The sequence below is a fragment of the Filicampus tigris genome, chromosome 12, assembly GCF_054856515.1.
Source record: "Filicampus tigris isolate MCC_2025a chromosome 12, RoL_Ftig_1.0, whole genome shotgun sequence".
Taxonomy (NCBI): Eukaryota; Metazoa; Chordata; class Actinopteri; order Syngnathiformes; family Syngnathidae; genus Filicampus; species Filicampus tigris.
Genome location: NC_141228.1, coordinates 14,180,064 through 14,203,580, shown reverse-complemented (window position 1 = coordinate 14,203,580; position 23,517 = coordinate 14,180,064). Strand labels below are relative to the sequence as shown.

Sequence of the window (23,517 nt, the reverse complement as noted above, 5' to 3'; positions counted from 1 at the left end):
CGCTCCCTCTTCGCTCACTGGCTGTTGGCGTGTTTCCATTTTTTTTGGAGGGTTTTTGTAAATGCAGGCAGATACTTTTTCAAGCACCTCGTCAACCAGGTTTCTGAATGTGTAAGCCAATAATAACATACGAAAACCACTGCTGAGCTGTCTTTTATCAAATGTATTTGAAAACACAAGCCTCACAAATGCTATGTCTTGCTAGTGCTGTGCTGTTAGCGCTAGTGCTGTGCTGTTAGCGCTGCTGTATTTATAGTCCACAGTCTCGACTTTGCTGCAGCGCTGCCGCCAGTCTCCTATCAATCTTAGGTAATTGGTCTCCTTACCATGCAGAGAAATATGGTAAAGGACCCCATCATTTTCCTTCCTCCGTTGTTGTTTGTGAGCGCGCTTAATTACAACTGATGCATTCGGTGTGCCGCATTTTTGCAGTTTCCAGGTCTACCATAGTGAATTGGGAAAAAACCGACGACCCCAAACCAAGGTGAGCTATTGCTGTGCACTGGTAAAGCAGCATAGGAGGAAAACACAAAACTACTGAACCACTTACCATTAGGGATGTAACGATGAATCGAAAATGGATTAAAAATCGATTCAAACCGATTAATCGATTGACCGATAAACCAATTAATTTCATTAAATTTGTCTAAAAATGATGTCATTCCATTTTTGTCCATTCCAGATGCGTAGCAAATTTTGAATGTGTGGATCAAATTATGTGCTTGCACCAAACATCATTGCATATTGCGTTTGTGGATGCGCACAGAGACAAGCATGGTAGCGATTTTTTAAAAAATAGAATCCAATCGAAAATCAGTAAGTGAAAATCTAAAAAAACGAATCAGGGCTTGAGCGAATCGTTACATCCCTACTTACCATTACATTTTGGTAAGTGCAGGCCCAAGGCTTGCAGATATAGATATATTCATGGAATACATAGGAAAACACCTTTCAGAAGATCAATTCCTACCTAATTTACAGCATATCTTAAAAATCAAGTTAACTGTTTCTGTAATTGGTGTATTTGGGGGTTTTGCTAGCTATTATAACCAAAATGACAGATAAACAGATAAAATCCTAGAATATTTCACTGTGTATGTAAAATAACTAAAACGAATTTCATTTTCCATGCTATTCTAATTAACTGCGTTGCATCTGTTTTGGCCTTGGCGGATGTCTTTGCTCCAGTGAATTTCATACACTGACAACATATCAATGTGGCTGCACTCACAAAGAACCAAAAAGCATATTTTCCTCCACGTGATGCTGCATAACAAGGGAAAGGATTTCAGACAAATTGGGATAATGACGCTACACAGAGAGAGACCCATTAAGTAATCAGACACAAAAAACCCCAGGTGGAGGATCTTCGCTTCACAGACAAAAGCAGACTGGATGTTAGTTTTATGTTCCCCTCCCCACCTGGCGAGCACTCGCCCCGTCTGTGCTCATTCTAGGTCGGGTTCCTGATAACAGACAGCAACCAGCCTCACCAGTTCCTGCCTGTCTTCCGGCTGTAGTGTCTGTTGTGTTTTTGATGTAGTCCAGGCTTACCACTTGGGCCCCCGTCTCGGTCTGAGGGGCCCGCGATGAAAACAAGCAGGGAGGAAGGAAGCAGCGTGGCAACAACAGTCAGTCATCACTCAGTCGCCGTGCATACACTCTGACGGTCTTACAGGTTTGCTGAGTTTACAATCAAATACTCTTATTTTTACACAAACACATGTCGTCATTTTAGTAGATGCACATTCACGCAATTTCCAAGTCAAATTCCGTGAGTACCTTTTGAGCAAATTAATGTAAAACAGCGGAACTTCACTTTTTGTATGCCGTAGTTTTTGTACGATTCACTTTTGAAAACAGGTTTTTCCCATCTAAATTTCGGCCCTGTTTTAATAATGTTCAACAGACGGAAAGACGTATTCCGAAATGCGAGCTTTGCATGAACAACTCGGAGCAATAACCCTCGCGGTCTGCTCTGCAACACTCAGGCAACATCTGCATAACACATAAAGTCAAAAGTCAGACCTTCAAAATAAAAGCTTCCAATTCAACAACACAGTTTCACTCCACTTTCTTCTCAATAGTGGCTTAGTTGACAGTCACACTCAATAACAAGCACAAAATAGTTTGAGTGTCTGACTGTTAAATACACCACCACAAAGATAAATAAAGTGCGGTGAAACGGTGAGCAAATAAAAGGAGTGCTTTTATTTTAAAGGCCTGATTTTTGACAGGATGTTTCACCGATGTTGCCCCAACTTAACTAAGTGTTGCTGAGCAGACCTGGAGGTTTGTTATTGCCTTAATTGTTAGTAAAAGCTTGCATTGCGGAATTTGCCTTGCCGTCGATTCATAAAGATGCTAAACACCACCGAATTCAAGAAAGAGCTCGAATAATGGCTCCCCTTTCTCCCCCTCCTCGCCATCAAGCGTCTTTCACAAAGGTAAAAGTCAAGTTATCCAATTCATTAGTCATTTAGATTTGTTTGTCGGAGTCTGGAACCGATAGATGGGATTCACGTTATTTTCTATGGGAAATATTGCTTTGGATTTTAGGTTTTTGTCAGACTTTCTGGAACAGATTCATCCGCAAAATCAAGTTTAAATCAGTTTAAATTAGTAGAATGTCTTTAGTCCTAGTGACGCTCCAGTGATTTCTACAATTAGAAGATTTTGTTTACCCTGTTTTTATTTTTTTTGTGTGTGGAGACTTCTGTAAAAGTGTGGCAAGATGATTGTGAAGCTGAATGATTTCTGGATCAGCATGGAGTATTTTTTTTTCTTTTCTTCCTGGAGCATTTAAATTTCCCCTTGGACCCTGTTGGACGGCGAGAGTTTTGTGATGAGGGTTTGGCCGAAGGTTGCTGCCTGAGTCATAAAGCACGACAGGCTTGTGTATCCTGCCAGGGGAGTCGCTGGCGCGCGCGTCACTCTTCCTTGCCGGGACAGGAAACGAGTGGGGTTAAACAGAGGGAATCCCGCAAACGTCGGCCAGGAAACTCCACGGCGACGTCCCACGCTTCCCGCCACAGGGACTTCTGGTGACGGCCGCAAACTCGGATGTATTCCCACCGGAGAGCTTCGGAGGATCTTCAGTATAGATGACTACAACAGAATACATGAATTACATGGAGAAAGTAGAATAGCACTCAGAGGACTGCACACCTCCGCCAAGGCTGAACTGCGAACAAAAGTGAAGGAAAAAAAGATTGGTGGAGCGCCATTTTCACATTTGTTAGTTTCATTGTACTTTGCAAAGATTGTGCAAGGCGCAGGAAAACAGCTCTAGAAGGCATATAGATAGATAGATAGATGGATAGATGGATAGAGAACGACATTTATTGAAATACAATGTGTGTTACAATTGCATTTATGATTTTCTGAAGTCTGTACTTGAGGGGAGGCATTCATTTAAGTGATTTAACTGAAGCATGGTGTCTACTAGCAGAGGGCACTCTTAGAGGTCATACAGGACTGGAGTGCATTTGAATTCAAATAATTTTAGAATTTATTCCACCTTGGCAGAGGACAACTCCCTGTTGGAGCAGAACATATAAAAGATCGTGGGTCTATTTGAGGGAAGGTATTTTTTTGTTGAAATGGTTTATTTTTATTATTTTTTATTCATCTATTGGAGCGGTGGCCACTATTTGAGGATGTAGTAAATCTACTTGGTAGCACATTTGCTTGTGTATTTGAGTTGTCCATTGATTGGTTGACTGAGAGTCATTTGTAACATGTTTTTCCTGCGGGTAAAAACAAGGAGGCATCCTTAACTGACTTCAGTGAGGGATGGCATCTACTACAGCGGAGGCGACTTGTTTGGGCTTGGAGGGAAACAGTAAACTATTCAAGGGTCTATTTGAGGGGAGGCATTCTTTTTTTCAAGCGTTTTAACTAAATGATGGGATCTGTTGGAGTGGAGGCCACCATATTGGGGTGAGGCAGTAAATGGGTCAAGGGTCTATTTGATGGAAAGCGGTTTGACTAATAGATGGCATTTTTTGTCCAGAGGTCATTCTCCTCAAATGGTCTGCAGACATTGCGCAAGTGTACCTAATCAAGTGTCTAAGTGTAATTTCTCAACGTGTCTCCAAGTGAAATGCCTTCCTCCTGTGTTTACCTTTTGCCTAGAGGCATCGCCACCTGCTGGAGGAACGCGTCTTGCATGTGCCGACACAGGAGTAGAGCCAGCCTGGCAGCGAGCATCCGACGTACGCTGACACAAGATCAATCACAGGTCCGTTCAAGTGATTTTTATTGGCTCTAAAAAGTCCTTGCCACAGGCCTAACGAGGAGCATTCATCTCCGCCCCCGCAAACCTTACAACTCCCAACACGGGAGTTGAACTTAAAAGAAAATGACAACACAGAGCGTCTAAATAAATGTGGTCACATCACAGACGTGGGCCAGATCAATATCCGCCTCTTCCTCCTTTTTGAGGGGACGAGCACTTTGTCCCACAAGTGTCCCCCGACCACCACTCCCCCTTCCGACCCGCCATCCTTCCCTTTTCCCCTCACATGAAGATCTCACCTCCGCTAGCAGACCCGCAGCCTTTCCTGCCAGCATGCTTTATGAAGGACAAGTTCATAGAGGATCTGGTTCTCATTGACTTCCTAATAAGACATTTTGTCTCCTGCTTAGCGTCTGCTAGCCAGCGGCAAAGCCCACCCCCACCCGAAAGAATCCAGTGCATGTGTGTGTGTGTACTTTGTGCGTACTGTTTGTCCGACCTGTATGCCTTTTCAGTTTTTCGGTGCAACAGGGCATTTTGACGTACTCCCTCTGTGGTTGTCTATATTGTGGTGGATATTTATTGGGAATGTAGTCAAACACAATGAGACTTGAGAGGCGACCAACAGAGCAGAACTACGGAGCAAAAAATAAACACACAAAAACAACAACACAGAACAATAGCAGCATAAAATGGTGACTGCTATAACGTTGCATAAGAGTCTGGTTCTATCTCTACTATGTGGACTGGGAAGGTAGTGCTACACCCCATGAGGAAGGGATTCAGCACATAGCAAATAAGACAGGAACGGGGTATAAGATTTTGTTTTTATATAGTTCGCTTTTATTTTGTTTTGACTGTTATTTTTTTTCAAGTTAGTTTGTTAGAGCATGTGTTTTCCTTTTTTTGTTTGTTTTTGTTTTAAATGTTTTCAGAAACGCTTCATTTTAGTCTTTATTAGTTTTAGTGCTGGTTTTAGTTTTTGAAGCAACACTGTGTCATATGTTGCTTTAAAACAAAAGTCAACTACATTTCCCATGCGCGCCAGCGCGTAGTGTCGTGAAATCCTGAGCTCTCGCTGGCCTGCAAGTTGGGCTGAATTACATTTCTTTTTCCAGTGGCTGTGTGAAAGATTAATAGCGATGAAGTCGTGAATATAATTTTGTTTAAACAATACTTTTTTTTTTGGTTTGTTTTGGGGCTTCTGCCGTGATACCAGTAATAGCGCGTAGACGTTCGAATCGACTTCCGTCCTTATAGCGAAAGGAAGAAATGCGTATGCCGTAAAGAAATTCAGGACATTTGTATTTTTTTGGTGTGGCAGGGTTGCTCCCATCCTCCTCAAAGTTGCTTAGTGCCCGTAGAAATGATACAGACCCCGCCAGGGCATGACAAAAGTCCCATTCAACTACTTGTAAGACAATGTTTCATCAAAAGATTTGTGAACATTTTTTATTAAGGTTGTAGTCTTGCCCAGTGTGGCTTTAATATATGGAGTATTCACACTTTGCAAAAAAGGATACAAAATATTGTGTAGAAATTCCCAATCGACTGTTTGACCTTAATTCTTCTGTGTGGCCGTACAATAATAGCAAAATAAATACATTTACAACCACAAAAGCTCGTGACATTTAATAGGTAAGCTAGTATTGTAATGATAAGGCGGCGTCTCGGCCCGGGACAAGAAGCGGCTGGACAAACTGGTCAAGAGGGCCGGCTCTGTCCTGGGCTGCTCCCTGGACTCTGTGGACTCGGTGGGGGACAGGAGGATGTTGGCCAAGCTGTCATCAATGCTGGGCAACCCGGACCACCCCCTCCAGGGCACCCTAACAGCACTCCACAGCACCTTCAGTGACAGACTGTTACACCCTCGCTGTGCAAAGGAGAGATTCCGCCGTTCCTTCTTGCCTGCTGCTGTCAGACTCTTTAACAAGAACATTGTGTAGTCTCTACAAACTGGCGGTCATTAGTGCAATTGTGCAGTCCTGCACCTGAGCTCGTATCGTGCAATACCCAATATTCCCCACTACTGTAATACCGTGCAATACTCAACATTCCCCACTACTGTTAGTCTAGTTTTATTTTTATCCAATGCTGTTCCTTACATTTCACTACAGCACTGCAGCACTGTCACTTAGAGTATTTTTTCCTCTGTACTATGTACAGGCCGAAATGAGTGTTCCTCATATTTTTTATGTAGATGTAGGTTGGTGTGTATACACATGTGTATATACACATGTTACTGCGTATATCTACATAGGTTTGATTCTAAATGTTTGCCGTCAATGTTATACATTAATGGCCACATTATGCCGCCGCCCCTGTGTGACCTATATCTTTGCTACTGTAACAATGAAAATTTCCCCACTGTGGGATCAATAAAGGCATTCTTATTCTTATTCTTATTCTTATAAAGTAAAACATTCCTACAATTAGGTTGCAAGACTAAGTGATCATTTACATCATTAACGAGTGAATTTTCTAAAAATAATAAAATTGGGACTTTTTCTAGTAATACAACTTTATTCTCGTAACCCACTCGCCACTTTTCTCTTCTAAAACTTTATTCATGGAATACTGCATTATGACTTTTCCCCATGTAATATTCTAACTATGTACTCACATTTACATTTAATTGCAATGCTATGATTATTCTTGTAGTATTTTTTAATTGCATTTTATTTCCAAAGATGTGAAGGCATTTGAAAAAGTACACATTTTATTGTAAATCAAAAATGTATCAAATGTGCTGTCGACAGAAATTGAAACAAAATAATTTTAAACTATTGCATTTTTTCTTTACAGCTAAAATAGTTACCGTTAAACTGAAAATGCTCGATTTTTGCTTTCTTGTGATAACCGCTGTTTCTGAGAACTCTTCACAGCTAAACTGTTATTCCCGCCCAGGACCATTTGATACCTCCCACAATTGATGCCTCAATGACTTCACGTGACACAAAGATGAACTAAAAGACCAAAATGACTATTTACTCTTCTGTTTCCGCGTTGTTGACTTGTGCATTGCGAGGTCATCGAAAAACAGCCTGAAAATGAAAGCGAAAAGAACAAATAAAAGCATCTCCTGGCACACAAGGTTGCCCAGTAAATCTCCCCAGGATGCAATAACAACCTCCTGAGGAGAGAGGAACACAAGGACTGTGATCTTTTTTTTTTTTTTACTGGTGCATAAATGAAAGACAGAAACTGGTGAAATGGGGTGGCTAAAGCTCAGGCTGCTTTAAATCACCTGGACCAGGCCCGGCCTTTAAAAGCAGGCCAACTCCCTGCTGGCCAGAGGGAGGCAAAGACGAAACTCGGTGACCAGTAAACAATGTCCACCAAGCCCCTTGTAGCCACGGGAGGGAAAGGAAATGACACGACCCTTAGGCCTTAATTTTGACCTCACCACTATCCCCAGATGAAATAAATGTGATCTGTGCTGCACATTTGTTTTAACTTTGGTTGCTGATGAGTGTAGTCCAAGTTCAAAATATCAATATTGTGATGAATCATAGCTTGACATGCTTTCCATTCCATTCAACTGAAATGAATGTATTAATATTATAATAGTACTATGAGAGAATAGTATATTTTGTAGTCAGGAGTAAAATGCTTATTCATCACACAAGGCTAGCCAGTGCGCTTGAGCCCTGTGCAGTTGTGATGTCATTTTCAGTCAACAGAAGTGACAAAATGGCCGCCCCCACAGATGGCTAAAATCTTGTGTTTGTGGAATAAGAGTTCATCCACAAACACATGCGCGCCAGCCCGTAGTGTCGTGAAATCCTGAGCTCTCGCTGGCCTGCAAATTGGACTGAATTACATTTCTTTTTCCATTGGCTGTGTGAACTTCTTTCAACTAGTGGGTTTGCATAAAACATATTCTTGAAAAAAATATGTTTGGGTGACTTTGACTTTAAGGGGAAATGCTACTCTTACTCGGTTTCATTCCAAAAGGCCAAGAAAATCAAGAAGGTGGCTAAAGAAAACCAGTGTGCTAAGATAGATTTCACTTGATAGCGACTGTGCAAGGCCTCTCCGATGGGATCATTGCCGTATTCGTCACATCAGAGAGTCACCTTCACCGAGTGAGCAGCTCTTCCGCTGCTTCACACAAGGGGCCCAAATTATGCAGAGCTGAACATCAACAACTGTTCTCACTAAAGTGCATGAGTCACTTTTGTGTTTTATTTCACTTTGTAAGTTGCTTCCCGAGGCACTGTAAAAAATAAATAAATAAATAAAAAGTGTCCGCTTTGTGCCAATGGTGCCAGTGCTACAAGGTTGTTTGAAGCTGCATCCATAAATAAAAGAAGCTCTTTTCTCCACTCTTGGGTAAAAAAATGTCATTGCAAACCACTGGAAGTTAAAAAAAAAAAAACGTTTATTTGTCCTTTAATCAGAAGGAATGTTCATCCGGTCAAGAGCATGCCAAAAGAGAAAGATGGCGTGATAACTTTATTAACATGTTTTTTAGTCTGTCACAAAAAAAATTTGAAATGCGTACATTTGCCTCAAAATAAATGAGTAACTAAATAAATCAGCGCGCCTCCTATTGTAGTGGATGTGCAATTATGCTTTATTCTTGTATGGCAAAAAAACAAAACATGTCCTTCAGGTCGCATCCCCCCCCCGGCATCATACTGTGCCCCCTCGGCTGGGGGGGGGGGGGCCTGTCCCCCTATATGAGTAAGGGCTGATGTATACAAACGTTTAAAAACGCAAGCAAATGACTCGATCTTACATTCCCTACACACCAAAAAGGCATGAGCATACATGTGGGCTTCCATTCCATCCACCTCCCCCTGCAGTGACCGTTAGCACACTCAAATTAGCGTCCTCACTGTTTCCATGGTACATGCCAAACACAAGCTGTGGTCTTACAAATTGAACAGATAGACGCCCCCCAGCCCCCACAGCCGACCTACCCCTACTGCTCCTGATGCTTCCGTAAATCACAACGCAAATATACCCCGTAAAAAAAACATGATGCACAAGCAAGAGCACCTCTGGGCCGAGGATGGCGGCCACAAGTGTCGTAACCTAGCAACCGGGGAGTAGCTGCCGTGAAAGAGTGATAAAGGCGGGTGCGGGAGGTGGGGAGGATGGTCGGGTGGGTGGTTTCCTCTTGAAAATAAAACCCACTCACTCGTTCTCGTTTATTCGTGCCTTTGTTTGAGCGGCTATTTTAAGACCTTTGAGCGTGGCTCTCCCTCACCCGAGGATTCATTTATTTTTAGTCACATGGCTGCTTTCGCGTGGACCGACACACTCTCTATCTCTGCCGGGCTGCCTGCATCTGCTTTACACAACAGGAGGATGAGGAGGAAGCATGTGTGTGTGTGCGTGTGTGTGTGTGAGAGAGAGTGTGTGTAGGGGTGTGCAGGAGGAGAACAGACAGAGGGAGTGTTTTCCATCTGCGTTTTTGGCTCTGTGTATTCCTTTTGTTTGAAGCGGTCATGCCACGCAGCATGTCTACGAATACGTTTATACCTCCCCCCTCAATCTGGATTGTTTCCTATTACACAGCATTGTCTTTGTAATGTGTACATTTGTTGCTATAGCTGCGTGCGTTCAGACACATGTGCGGGCCTCTTTTGGATATGCTGCAGAAATGCTGGTCAGGTTTCGTTCTTTTCTATTCTCGTGATGTATTGTATCGACATAGAATGTCAATATTGGTGTTGTCCGATATCGCGATGCGTTTTTGCTTCTGGCAGTGTGATATTGCGCATTTTCTAAAAAGATGAGGTGGGCCAGATCGGTTTGACAGTGAGTTTGACACCTGTGGCTCGTTGTATTATTGGGATAATATTGTACCAAACATCAATATTTAAGCTGCCAACATTGGGATTTTTCTTTTGTTTTTCTTCCGGCATATTGATTGTTGCACAATTTCTGTATCACAAGACTATCTTCATCCAACATGTGCCCAAACAGAGCAGAACTTCTGATGCTGATCACGGTGTGCAGGTGTGCCAAATGAAGTGCACAGTCGAGTGCATATTGTTTCCCCTCAATATGCTTTGCAAATTCCTGAAGGAGAAATCTGATTGTGGTTGAAGCAAAAGCACAAATGGACGAGCGCTAGCATGCGACAATGTGCTCTCAGTCCTGCCTGCCTGTTAATTTGCATATTCAAAGCTTATGCACGATGTCACAGGTACAATTTATCTGAGTCATAAGCTGTCCCTTCCCCCGTTGGATGAAACGCCGCACCCTCTGCGTCGTGGGCAACTGCAGCAATAAAAAATAAACAAGGAAATCATACAGAGGCGAGATGTGTGACTCTCTGGCGGCGATGTGATTTTACCGTCATCGGCTGGAGAAAGGTCAAAGCAAAGGCGCATGGAAATAAATAGGCACGCGTGGAAGAAGTGCTTAGGGGAGAGCGGGGTCCCAATCTATTCCCCTCACGCTCCCCTTTCTCTCCTATTACAGACCTCATCAGCATCAAATCCCCACCAGAAGGAGAGCCAAACCCCTCCCCCCTACATACAGTACAGTATACGTATCCTCTTTTTCCACACACATCCGCACCTCCACTGCGGGCCTCCTTGCAAGAATGAGGCAATTTGTGCAAATGTTATGGAAAGCATTTCAAACATATTTTCACTGTCCCTTTAAGACTATGCTACTGGTGGGTCACCTTTAGCCCCTTATAGGAAAAAAGATTCCTTATCCGTGAGCTGTGCGGTTTCCATGGAGGTTATTGTCTTAATCATCTGAACATATGCATGGTCCTGAATTTAAACATTGAACACACCTCACATAGAATGACGTAAAATGTGATGACATGAAAATACAACATAAGCTTTTTACCATATGACCATGCATCTTGGTCTACAGAGGTAAAATAATAAATACATGTAAAAATATATAAAAAAGAAAAAAACCTGCCTAGCAAGGTGGGATAGTAGCCCAAAAATGTCACTATTAAAAGCTAAATTAAAGTAATTTACTTTAAGTGTCATTTTTAATAGTGTAATTTTTGGTGTGGATGAAATACATGTTTATGTATCGGGGAGAAAAATATTTAACGTGCACCATATTTGCCAATTTCCAACTCTTTTTTTTTTTTTTCTTACCTCCACCTGTGTTTTGACTAATTTCTATCGAAGTGTAGTTCAGTCCTTACAAGAAATTTGCTCACAGTAGACACATGGAACACAATGCAGCCAATGATACACTTATCCATAATGCGCCTCCAAACTGATGGTGACTTGAAACTGAATTTACACCACGCGTTGTCCAAGGTTGTGAAAAAAAACAACACATTTATATATTTTTCTATAATGTGGAATGGCAGTCAAATATGTAACTTAAAAAACCTTGCTGTCAACTTTAGCTTGCAGGTGCCTGCCTTGGTAGAGGTCCCCATCCGATTTATTTATATATTTTGCTATGACTAAACATATACTTCTCAAATGTATCTATTTTGCCTTTAACATATAACTTGATTTTATTCTCTACCCCTAAAGTAATTGCCGTCTGTAACTAGCAGCCAACAATCACTATTTCAACGTTAGCTTCTTGGTTGAGGAACACAGCAGATTTTTTTGGGGGCGACCTACCTAGCAACTATCAGTGGCCTTCTAATCCCAGCTGCCTCCTCCAGTGGACAGTCCCTCCTCACAGATTTGCTAACATGACAGGCATGCCTGGATGATGACAAATGCAGAGGAGGAAAAGCAATTAGAGGATCAGTTAGGTGTTGTAGGGAGTGCTCAGGGCAGCCATTAACGACAGAGGATGCGCACTAACATGATGGAAAACACACACACACGCACGCATACACGTATACACACTGCAGCAGGTTTTGATGCTTCGACAGCTTTTTTGAAACCTTATCCATAAATGATGTAGTTGACATGAAATTATGTGAATGTACATTTGTAAAATTAAAGGTCCGCTCTAATGGTCCAAACAATGATTGATTGATAGATTTTTATTTGATTAGCTTCAGTAAAAAAACAGTCAGAACAGAATTGTAGAAGAAAAGCAAGCTAAAAGGCGTAGGGTGAAGCAGCAGCTTATCAAGCCTGTTTCATTTATTCATTTTTAAACAAAATAAACATATCTTAACAAAATAAGTTGACAAACAAACACAAATTTCATCATCTTACACAGTCATGAAAAGAAGACTAAACATAACTTGTTACACAAAATTTGTCAAGTTCAGTAGTTCTGGACTTACAAGTGATGTTGTCCCCCAAAACAGACTCAGTCGTAATTTTAGGCTTGTTTTTGAACGTATTTTCCTTTTCTATGGAAATGATTAATTTTCAGTGCGAAAACATCTTTAAAGCGTAAATCAACCCAAACTTATTTTTTTCAAGAATATGTTCCCAGCAGCCCCACGAGTTGAAACATGGCATTCTGATTAATATTGGGTTTGTGGAATATAAGTTAAGCAGCAAAATCCACCCCTATTTAGCCATTTTAGGGGGCCACCATTTTGTCATTTCTGTCGACTGAAAATGACATCACAGCTACTCAGGGCTCAGGTAACGACCAATCGCGGCTCAGCTTCAGAAAACATGTCAGCCGTGTTTGGTCATGAACTGAGCCCTGGGTAGTTGTGATGTCATTTTTAGTCGACAGAAGTGACAAAATGGCTGCCCCCAGAGATGGCTAGAAACGGGTGGATTATTCCACAAACGCAATATTTATCAGAATGCCTTGTTTCAACTAGTGGGCTTGTATAAAACATATTCTTGAAAAAAATATGTTTGGGTTGACCTCCCCTGTAATGTAGTGCTTTGCTTGCATTAATTTCGTAAAATCTATTACGGTCTGGCCACTGACATTGACATTATGCAACAGCAATGACGTAACGAATGGTGCACCTACATATGTTTGAAATGTTCATTTCATTTCATTAGTCAACTATAAATTCCACTGTATAAAAATGCCTATCCAGTGATTAAGGTGTAGGGAATAAGTACATGATTCTGAACACAGGCACACTTCTAGACGCACTGTATCATCACGGCTCATACATGGTGGGTCCCTAAATACGATTCACTACAATTGTCTCCCAATGAGAAATTCACAGTACAAAAAGTATAATAAGCAATGGTAAGAAAGCCTTTCTCCCCAACAGATTGCACCTCCGCAATTACGCGACCCATACAGAGTCCATGGCACTTAATTACAAGTGTTACTTTACCGCAAACACTAAAACAGTTTGGACGCGCTTGCCTTACGGTTCACTTTCGCCAACTTGTTTTTGCTCGCCTCCTGGCTGTGTTTACTCTTGCTGGGACATTTTGTCACAGGTCGAACCACATTTGGACCGGACAGGATGTTCTTGCGCATGAGGAATACGCTGTAGTGGTACCGTAGGTGGCGCAGAAAAAGTCGACCAAGTGTGTGTTGCCGTTGCAGTAGTGTTTATGCCGGTGTGTGAGTGAATGTTTGTGTATATGGGCTCGTGGGGGTGGCAGGCCTATAATCTGCTCCAAACCGCTCGCGGGCAGAGGCGAGGTGGGCGAGACAGTGATACAGAAAGAGAGCACGAGAAGGAGAGAGCGAGGGCGTGAGGACAAGTGAGGAAGTTGGCAAGGAAGATGGAGCAAAAAAAAAAAAACAAGAGTTGTGATTCCGGCTTAGAGATGCACTACAGCTGCTGTCCTCTCTCCTGTCTTCCCGCCCATTGTCACGCTGCGTTCTGTGGGCGCCGCCGTGGCAGCTAATTCCTCTGACATTTACGCCGCTTTCTCAGCCTACCCGGCCCCCCGTTGGATGACGCAAAGCCGGGCCGGAACCGCTGTCACCACCCACAATGGCCTCAGGTGCATGGGAGATGGCGCGCGATGCCGAGCCGATGAGGATGCCCTCAGAAGCACTCGGCGAGCCAAGCCCCCGTATATTGTGTTCTATTATACAGTATGTCTTGAATAAAACAGGGTCAGTGTGGGTGGAGGAATATGAGAAGCCGACAGGGGAAGGAGATGAGGGTGGATGAAGAAGCAGAAAAGTGAAAGCGACTGGAACAAACAAGTAACTTACAAGAATCAAATTCACGGGGATATTTCGCTTTTACACCTATCATTTGCTTTTCCATTCTTTTTTTTTTTAAAAATAAAGAAAATTAGAAAAACCATACGTACATTCATTTTCGCGTCATACCCAAATGCAGTACATCAGACCATTGCAACTGCAACAAGTCTCGCAACAATTGGGTGAGGAGCAATTTACGCAGTTAACTTCCAGATAAAGAGTATTAAAGATTGGGAACAGGGCCGTGTCATGCTTCGTAATCCAAATAGCAGGAGGGGCAAATTCATACTTCATTTTCATTGTGGAGGAGAGTTACATAACTTACAAAAGTCCACTAGCTTAATGCTAGTGTACAATGTCAAATGCTAGAGACGGGCTAACAAAATTAGCATTGATATATGCGGTAGTTTTAATCGTTTAAGTGGCAGATATTTGAACACAAATGTGTAGCAACACATGTAGACTGACTATATAATATTATTGACAGGAATATATACTTTCTGCTCTGCAAAAATGACCATATTTTTCGGGCTTTAAGTCACACTTTATTTCATAGTTTGACTGGTCCTGCGACTTATACTCAGGTGCAACTTGTATTGTATTAAAATTAGCTCGGACTAGCATAAAAAATCCCCGCCCCCCCCCAACAGTGTTGACTTTCTTATGGCGGTTGGCGAATATTTTTCGTGCCAGAAGGTGGCGGTAATGCACCGAAAGCACTCGACAACTGGCAAAATAAATGGAAGAACTAGTAGTAGACGTAGTAGCCATGCATTGCTGAAGAAGGTGGCCGTAATGCACCAAGAATATTTGCCAACTGTCAAACGAAAGTAGATGAAGAAATGGAAGCAGAAGAACAAGCAGTAGTCATGGTAACGAATATGTGATATGTTTAGCCTCATTGACCGCAGCATTATGCCACAACAAGGAATTATAGCAACAAAAGGTGCAGTAACCGACCAGAAATTCTACCTTTGGCCACAATGTGCCTCGGAATTCTAGTTAAGCTAAGCCAAATCAAAAAGACGAACTTTTCCGTAGCTAGAAGCGGACGTTTTGTCCAACGGGCACTTGTTCGCTGAACTTACACCATGAGAGTGAATGTGTTTGGAGAGGCAGAACACGACCTATGTTATAAACCAATCAGCAGATTATGCTAGAACTGTTTCCATCTCTTCTGCCTGATGCAATGGGCTCCAGCACACCTTTTTTGGGGCACTCTGAATAACTGAATGGCAACTTTGAACATTGAAACTGGTGTATTAATACTGTATCAATACATTGCGAGTGAGATTTTCTCTTTTTTATTCCGGAGTACTGCGCCACTATATCTCATCTAAAGTATACAAACCCATCTCTGAGTCTTACTTGTTTTGATGCCGTCAACTGACATTTATTAATACTGCCTAAGAACCATCATTTTGAAGTACCGCAATATAAACAGTGCCGTGTTGTGCCCTTGTGTCAAAAGCACTGGAAAGTTATGCTATAGATAACACATCTACAGCTATAATTCTGCCCCCTGTAATATTGCAGCGCGAACCCGCAGTGCCGTGTCTGGTTATATTGCAGCCCGGGGGCTCATACCTTTCTCTCTCTATCTGACGTCTGTGATGTTTTGTCTCTTTTGCCCACCCTACAAGACATACTAATAGACACCTTGATACCATCTGAGAGAGAGCTCGCGCACGCATTTTTATAACTACCTTACATAACTCCGTGTTTCAAGTAAGTGTAATGCACAAAGGGAATCAGTCAGTCTACAGATGAAAGATTTGCTTTGAGTCACAACTGATAAGAGGCATCCGTCTGTCTCAGCAGGCCAATTCCTGCATTGCCTTTTGCAAAAGACTGTGGAGGGGGGGGAAATGCAAATATGTCTTTATGGGCTATAAAGCTTCAAGCTTAAAAATGCAAATCGTGGACAGGATCTATTCTTTGGCAGTGTCTCTTTGTTGATCCTTTCTTGTGCGCTGACTCATTGCTCTATGAAGCAGACGACAAAAAAATCCCAATTACCAGCATGTGGCTCTATCGTGATCCGTCAATCTACTCTACGGCTGTGTACTGTACATGGACAACAATTCATTTTGGAATGAATGCAATGATAGCACTGAATGGTCCAACAGTGGATGATGAATCTTTAGATTAGCAGTCTTGCTGGGTGTTATTTTCAGTTAAAAAAAAGCAAATGGAAAAAAAGAATACAACCAGAATACCACATAACTTTGTCTTTCAAATGTCCGCTAGCTTAATGCTAACACACAATGTAAAATAACATAGACGGGCTGAGCATCAGTGTCATGGCGCTATAAACCCTTAAAGCAACACAGGTACACCGACAATTTACTGAAACAACACTGACATGCCAATATTGCTGTGCAAAAAACAAATATGATTGCTTCTTACTGAGCACCTGTAACCGTCTTCTTGGTGTATACACGTGTGTTTATATTATACTGCCGTCCGGTGGACAAGAAGCACACATATGAAGAAGCCACACTGGGTATTAAAGCAAAAACATGAGACACAAAAATTGGATGTAATTTTTTTTTTCTGTGTGTGTTTTTTTTTATTAAGTACAATACTGTAGAGTGCTATTTTTCTGACTGAAAACACATTACAACATTTATTGGATTTGATCGGGGCTGCAACAGATTAATGGCATTTCCATTCATATCAGTGGGGAAAGATTATCTGAGAGTGTTTTGTTGCGGTCACGGAATGAATTACTCTTACGAGTCAAAGCACAACTGTATGTGTATAGAAGCAATTAAAAAATGTCTCCTTCAAAGTATCGATGTGTGTTAAATTAAATTTTCAGACTATACTACAGGTCAATAGAAAAAAAATAAGCTCAGGGCCACAGGCTAGACAGCACTCATCGCAACTATCCATCATGCACTAGGGAATGCTACCAAGCAGTTTTCAAATGAATGCCAGTAAAACAAACCAAAAAAAAAAAAAGTACGTTGTCTGTCAATGGTAGAAAAAATGTAAATGTACATTTCATTCAATGCAAGGACGTACAACAAACCAGACCTCAAAGAAGTGAGGATTGAAGAGAAAGTCGTTATGATCGAGCGCCAATCCGCAAAACACCACCACCGCTCGCAACCCCTCCCCACAGCCTCCGGTGCTCACCCAGACAGATCTAAATGATATTGACAGTTGAATAAATTTTCTGCATGAAATCACGTCAGCTCGAGCATGCTTTCTCCTCTTCTCAATGACCCAGTGAAGTGCTAAATGATTACATTAGTTTCCAGAGGCTAATTTGACTGAAAGCAGTAATTTGGGTCCCTGACCACCATTGTTGTTTTCATACATTTCATATTGGCAGAATGGAAATGAACCATAGGTTAGTGTGTCTATACATTCAGTTAAATTTGCTGCCGGAGGAACATTTGGAGGATGGGTTGTGGTTATGTGATGCTTCGCGTACGCGCCAGTAAAAAAAAAAAGCGCCGTCTATAACATCATTATTTTGTACCTTCCAATTTTCCCTAACTTGACACAGACTGATGAGGTGTCAATAAGTGCCACCACTTCATCCAGTAATTCCTCAAACATAATAACAGACACCGTGCCCCAATTAGTCACCGGGTGCATCATCCACTTATATATGTCTCCCTTTTCCCATCTGGATAAAAACAAAGTAGTAATGTAATTATCTCACTTCATAGACTCATTAAAGAGGTAATCGCTGAGCCCATTTGAATTCCATTACTAACCAAAACAGGGGCGCCGACCGAGACGTATAAAAAGTCTTTCAGATTAATCAGGGATTGGAGATTTAGTGTCTGTTGATGATCTTAAGTTATGTGACTATGTCGTTTGTAATATCATTTAGCCATTCCAGTAGACTGACATGTGGGCACTCCATTTTATGTGCATCCTTTGTTTGGCCTCCATTCTTGCCATTTCTCTGCATTTTTCAACAACAGTCATTTCCTTTTTCTTTTAAGTCCACATTCACTTGTCATGAATTGTAATACAGTGGACCCCTGTAAAAAGCGAAAATCCGCATATATAAAACCTTTTTTTATTAACTCCACAAGTTATTGACCAAAAAAATGCCGTGAAAGAACCAATAACCAATAAAAATGCGGGTTGCCCCCCCGCCACAAAATATAAATAAAATGATTAAAATATTTTTCAAATCCGTAAATAAGTGAATACATGCTTGCTGAACTGCAAGTATACAGAGGTCCACTATAAATCATAATTCCTTGATATTCTTTCAAAAATTATTTAATTATTTAATACATGTAATATAATTATTTATTTAAATCAATTACAGGGCAAACATGAATGTTCCACAAAACTACTAATGACTGTAGAGGCAAAGGTAAAGCTGATCTGACAGACTTCATAAAATATGTATACGTATCACATTAAAATATATATTTTCATTCGCAAAAACACCCAATGTAACCTGAGTGAGAACTAATATTGTCTTATCCATTCTATCTAGTTTTTCATGCTTTCTTATTTCCATGTATCTGTCATATACTGTACATTTTTTTATTCAAAACCATATTGAGGATATTTGTCCCATATTAAAAAGTTTTATGACTAAACCTGGATTGACTATTGTGACATGAAATAAAAGTGTTCCAGTTCATATGCAAATACATGATACATACAGAACAGGATGTCTGCAGTGGTTTACAGTGAACCTGCAAATCAAATTACAGGTGAAGCTCTGAGGCTGAATGCTCCTGAAGTTATACCATTAAAAAATAAAAGATGTTTTTTTCATGTAGCTATTCATTTTTTTAATTTATTGAAGAACATATTCTTACACTTGAATGGCTGTTAAAAATGTTAAAGAGAGTCACACAACCCTTTAGAAACCCTCCTGTGTCATTAAATTGTTAGTGGTTTTATTTGATTTTAGTTTCATCATGCAGTGATTAACTTATTTATACATATGGATTTTTTATGATTCGTAAAATCTTGCCTATACAGCTTGATTGTGCAAACCTATTTCTTTCAATTTCCATTACGGTATTTCATTTGTTAAATTCTATTCTAAATGTCAACAGTGTCGGTCAAGATTAGTCAAATACAAATGAAAAAGGAAAGCAAATATTTTTCAATAAATTCAAGGTCTATTTATCGGGGTCGCTGAATTGCTAATACTCTAACATTCATAACCAAATATCATTCTTGATACAAACAATGAAATTATAAAATGTCCTTTTCATTTTGACATAAAGGGAAAAAAATAGTTGAACAAAACAAAATGTGATAAGTAAATATATTAGGACATATGTGTGGTGTAAACGAAATTACAGTAGACTTAATAATCTTGTTGGTTGTACTGATCTTTGGTCACGGACCTGGCGTGACGTATTGGATATGCGCTGTGGTGAAGCAGGCAGTTTGTCGTTTGAGTGTTGAAGAAGAAGTAAAAAGCTACTGACAAGTTCATAGTTGTCCCATGTATTCTTTTGTTCGATTAAAGAACACGACAATATGAACATTTTTATTTTTAAATATAAACACAAAGAACCATGCACAAAAAAAAGGAAAACAAACACTTTAAGCATGAGATAGAATAACCAAATACAGAATGGTAAGTGAACCCAACCATAATATAAATATTAATAATAGTCAAATGATTAAACTTGCAAATGAACGATTAGTTTAGCAATATTTACACAGTTAATGCAGTATATCGACTTCTGTATGATGCTCTTATTCTGAATGACAAAATGTACCACTTCCACTAGTTGAAGTGAGTCATTGACTCTCATTAAGCGTAACTTGAACTAATAAATCTCACGGAAAACACTTAATAACACATTCTTGTGCAACAAGTAATGGCTAATGCTAACAAGGCGCTTGTGTACTCATTTTGTCCTTGAAGCACACAGCCAAACAAAATGTTTTAACACGCCAAAGTTATTACAGTTAATGAAAACTAATGAAAAAACAAAAATTGCTTTTAGAATAATGAAAAGTAACTGCAACTACATCTTACGTTTACAAAACTAACTACCAACTAACTGAGCTTTCAGAGTTCTCTTTTGATGTATTTATTTTGGTATTGCTACATGTCCGTACTTCAATTGATACATTGAATCTTGGAGAGGACCGTAACAGTATGGGGCCCACAAATAGGCGACCGACGGGCTGGATGCTGCCTGTTGACTACCCCTGGTGTACTGTAGGCCAAAAGCATTTTCGAAATGACTTCTAATACATTCCGTCATCATTGAGCAACTGCAAGACAGCTTAAGTTATGAGCCTTACTTTGGTTTTCTGTCCGTAGAATGACAACGTACAATCTTCTGAAAGGCAATGTTTACTTCCAAAGTACTGCAGCTCATAAGCATTACCCGAAAGTGTAATTTATTACTTCTTTAGATCCTATATGTCTCTGTCATGACATTGTGATAACAGGATTAAGGCGGTATTATCATGTCTGGGGATATTGCTTTTTTATTACTGGCAACTGCTATGACCTTTATGTGTGTGCAGGCAACAGTATTAGGATAGAGATGATTTTTCTGCTTTACTCTTTGTCTTGTGATGCTAGGTCTACAGTTCAGATCGGGGGTCCTCAATTAAAGGTAGAACAGGTCCATTCAGGAAAATGTGTACAAGTCAGCACCTGTAAATCACTACAGAATTTTTGCTGGTTAAACTAAAACTCTTCTTAATTCCCTCAAATTCATGCAGGTGGAACTAAACCATCTGTAAATAACACTAAAAGTTGTGTCTGGCTCCATAATTGCGTACCTGTCAACCTCGGCCAATTGCTCCCCTTATTAATGATTGCAATTCCCCTTATTAAGCGATAATAAAACAAACACAACGCCGCACCTATTTACTCACAGCAAGACAGACTATGTAGAATAAGAACAAAGATAATTTGTGTAAACAAGTTTATTTTATTTACCAAATAAACAACACAAACAATTCTTTTTTTTAATCTCTCTCTCTCTATATATATATATACAAATATATATATATATATATATATACATATGTAAATATTTACATTAAATGAAAACAAAATAATTTTAATAAAATATGATAATAGGAAAAACTGAATTGAATAATTATTAATAAACTAATTCAAACGATTTTTATGGCAATGGCAATCAGACCATTGTTGACTTTACGCCAGGAATGTCAATAAGAAATTAGGATACATGTGAAAATCTTAGGTTGCACGGTGGTCGACTGGTTAGCACGTCCGCCTCTCAGCTCAGAGGTCGTGGGTTCGATCCCGGCTCCGGCCTCCCTGTGTGGAGTTTGCATGTTCTCCCCGCGCCTGAGTGGGTTTTCTCTGGGTACTCTGGTTTCCTCCCACATTCCCCAAAACATGCATGGTAAGTTGATTGGACTCTCTAAATTGCCCCTAGGTGTGATTGTGAGTGCGGATGTTTGTCTTTGTGTGCCCTGCGATTGGCTGGCAACCAATTCAGGGTGTCCCCCGCCTACTGCCCGAAGACAGCTGGGATAGGCTCCAGCACGCCCCGCGACCCTTAGGACCCGAGCATAAGCGGTATCAATAATGGATGGATGGACGAAAATCTTAACCGTAGCTATTTGTGAATCCGGGAACATAGCTTTCACTAAGTCAGAGAGGTGGTCAGCAGACATAAACGGGACATTGTGCTCCACAAGAAAATGGCAGAAGAGAATTTCTGCATTTGTAACTTTGTGGGATGCCGCTGGATCAGCAGTAGAGACGAAGTGCTTGCTCAATAAGACGTGTGATTTGCTTCTCGCTCTATTTTCCACATGTCCGCCAGTTTTAAAATGGTTCTTCAGATCGTAAATTCCACTTGCAGCAACTTTCACATCCTTTTTACACGGAACGCAGAACGGGAATTGAGTACCTTTTGTTGACGATTTAATCCATCCAGCATATTCGCCTTGGAGAGATTCCCATTCTTTTTTGTGTCGACCTGATCCTTGAGTTCTTCTCTTCTTACTTGTCAGTTCTTCCATGCTTACTTTCACAATTATAACTGGTTGATTCTTCGATTATAACACAAACGCCTGACTTCGAAATATATAGAAACGGATATAACGTGACGCGCGTGCGTATATCATGCTTTATGGACAAGGCCGCAATACGCACGAAAAATAAATCGAGGATAACATTTGCTAGTGTATCGCGGCAATATTAGCAATCGATGATGACGTTGTCGTCTTCTACCAGTGACCGAGGCGATCCGGATTAGAGCCGAAATGGGCAAGATGAGAGCGGTCTAACAAAAAACAAGTTTTTAATTGTTTTTTTTTTTCCCGTCCCAAAATTGTTATACGGCGTACACAATTTGAAATGATCAAATAACGTATAAAATACGGGAAAAACGTATAAGTTGACAGGTATGTAATTGGGTTGGAATTGAGGACCTCTATTTTCTTTCTTGTAAATGCACTTACTTGTCCAAAATGCTCCATTTGACTTCTGGGCCCTGGAAACTTCCCATTAGATAATGTGTTTTCACAGTCAGGCCCTTTGTCACATGAAACCAAAATAACTATTGGCGGGTTATTCTGGTGCGTTATCATATCTTCCGGGAAGAGTTGTACTCTGCGGGACATACAAAGGTCCGTGGCTGCAGGGTTGAGCGGCATTAAAGGTTCCTCTCATTGAAAAGGCCAAAGCAACACATTCAGAGTTACCCAAACAGAAGCCCCTTTCACACTGCCTTCCAGGCAATGGTGTAACAACAAGCAATGCTTTGAATCGTCGAAACAGTCTGTAGTTCTTCCCTCCCCAAACAATTCAGCACTATTCTTCAACCAGTCACCTGTTCTTCTCTCAAAGTCATTGCCCTCCCCCCGACAACCCCCTGAGACTCAATGTCGTATTACCAAATATTTCTGTCTCCCCTGGCAGCTGTGTCAACAGCCACAGGCCCCCAGCCTTAAACTAACATCCGCACAGCTATTGTACACCGATGCCACTCCCGTCGCTCAGCTGACGCTGCAATGACAACTCTATAAATGTTGGCAGTCGCTCCCCAAGCAGCATTGATTTTTGTACCAATCAATCCGGAGCAGATTGCAATGCATGGCAAGCGACACTTCAGCATTAATTGTTGCCGGGCAGACTTAGCCAGAAGGGAAGGGCAGGCCTGGGCACGTGCTCTTTGCTAGGTCACGGTCGTTTCACCTCGTTCCGCGAAATCGGCCCAGTTGGCGGCTCATTAGCTGGTTTGCCGGAAACGCCAGAAAACGGCAATTTCCTGTCGTTTGGATTCTCCGGAACTAATGTGAAGTTGGTATAAATCGTC

General features: G+C 41.0%; 1 long non-coding RNA gene across 2 annotated transcripts in view; it reads left to right on the top strand.

Moving 5' to 3' along the window:
- Positions 1–2,276: 2,276 nt before the first annotated feature.
- Positions 2,277–23,517, top strand: part of LOC147138622 (uncharacterized) — a 79,675-nt gene continuing 58,434 nt past the window's right edge. For both annotated transcript variants that reach the window (XR_015089045.1, XR_015089044.1), the window contains exons 1-2: positions 2,277–2,447; positions 4,138–4,243. This is a non-coding gene — a long non-coding RNA (uncharacterized LOC147138622). The remainder of the gene's footprint in view (positions 2,448–4,137; positions 4,244–23,517) is intronic.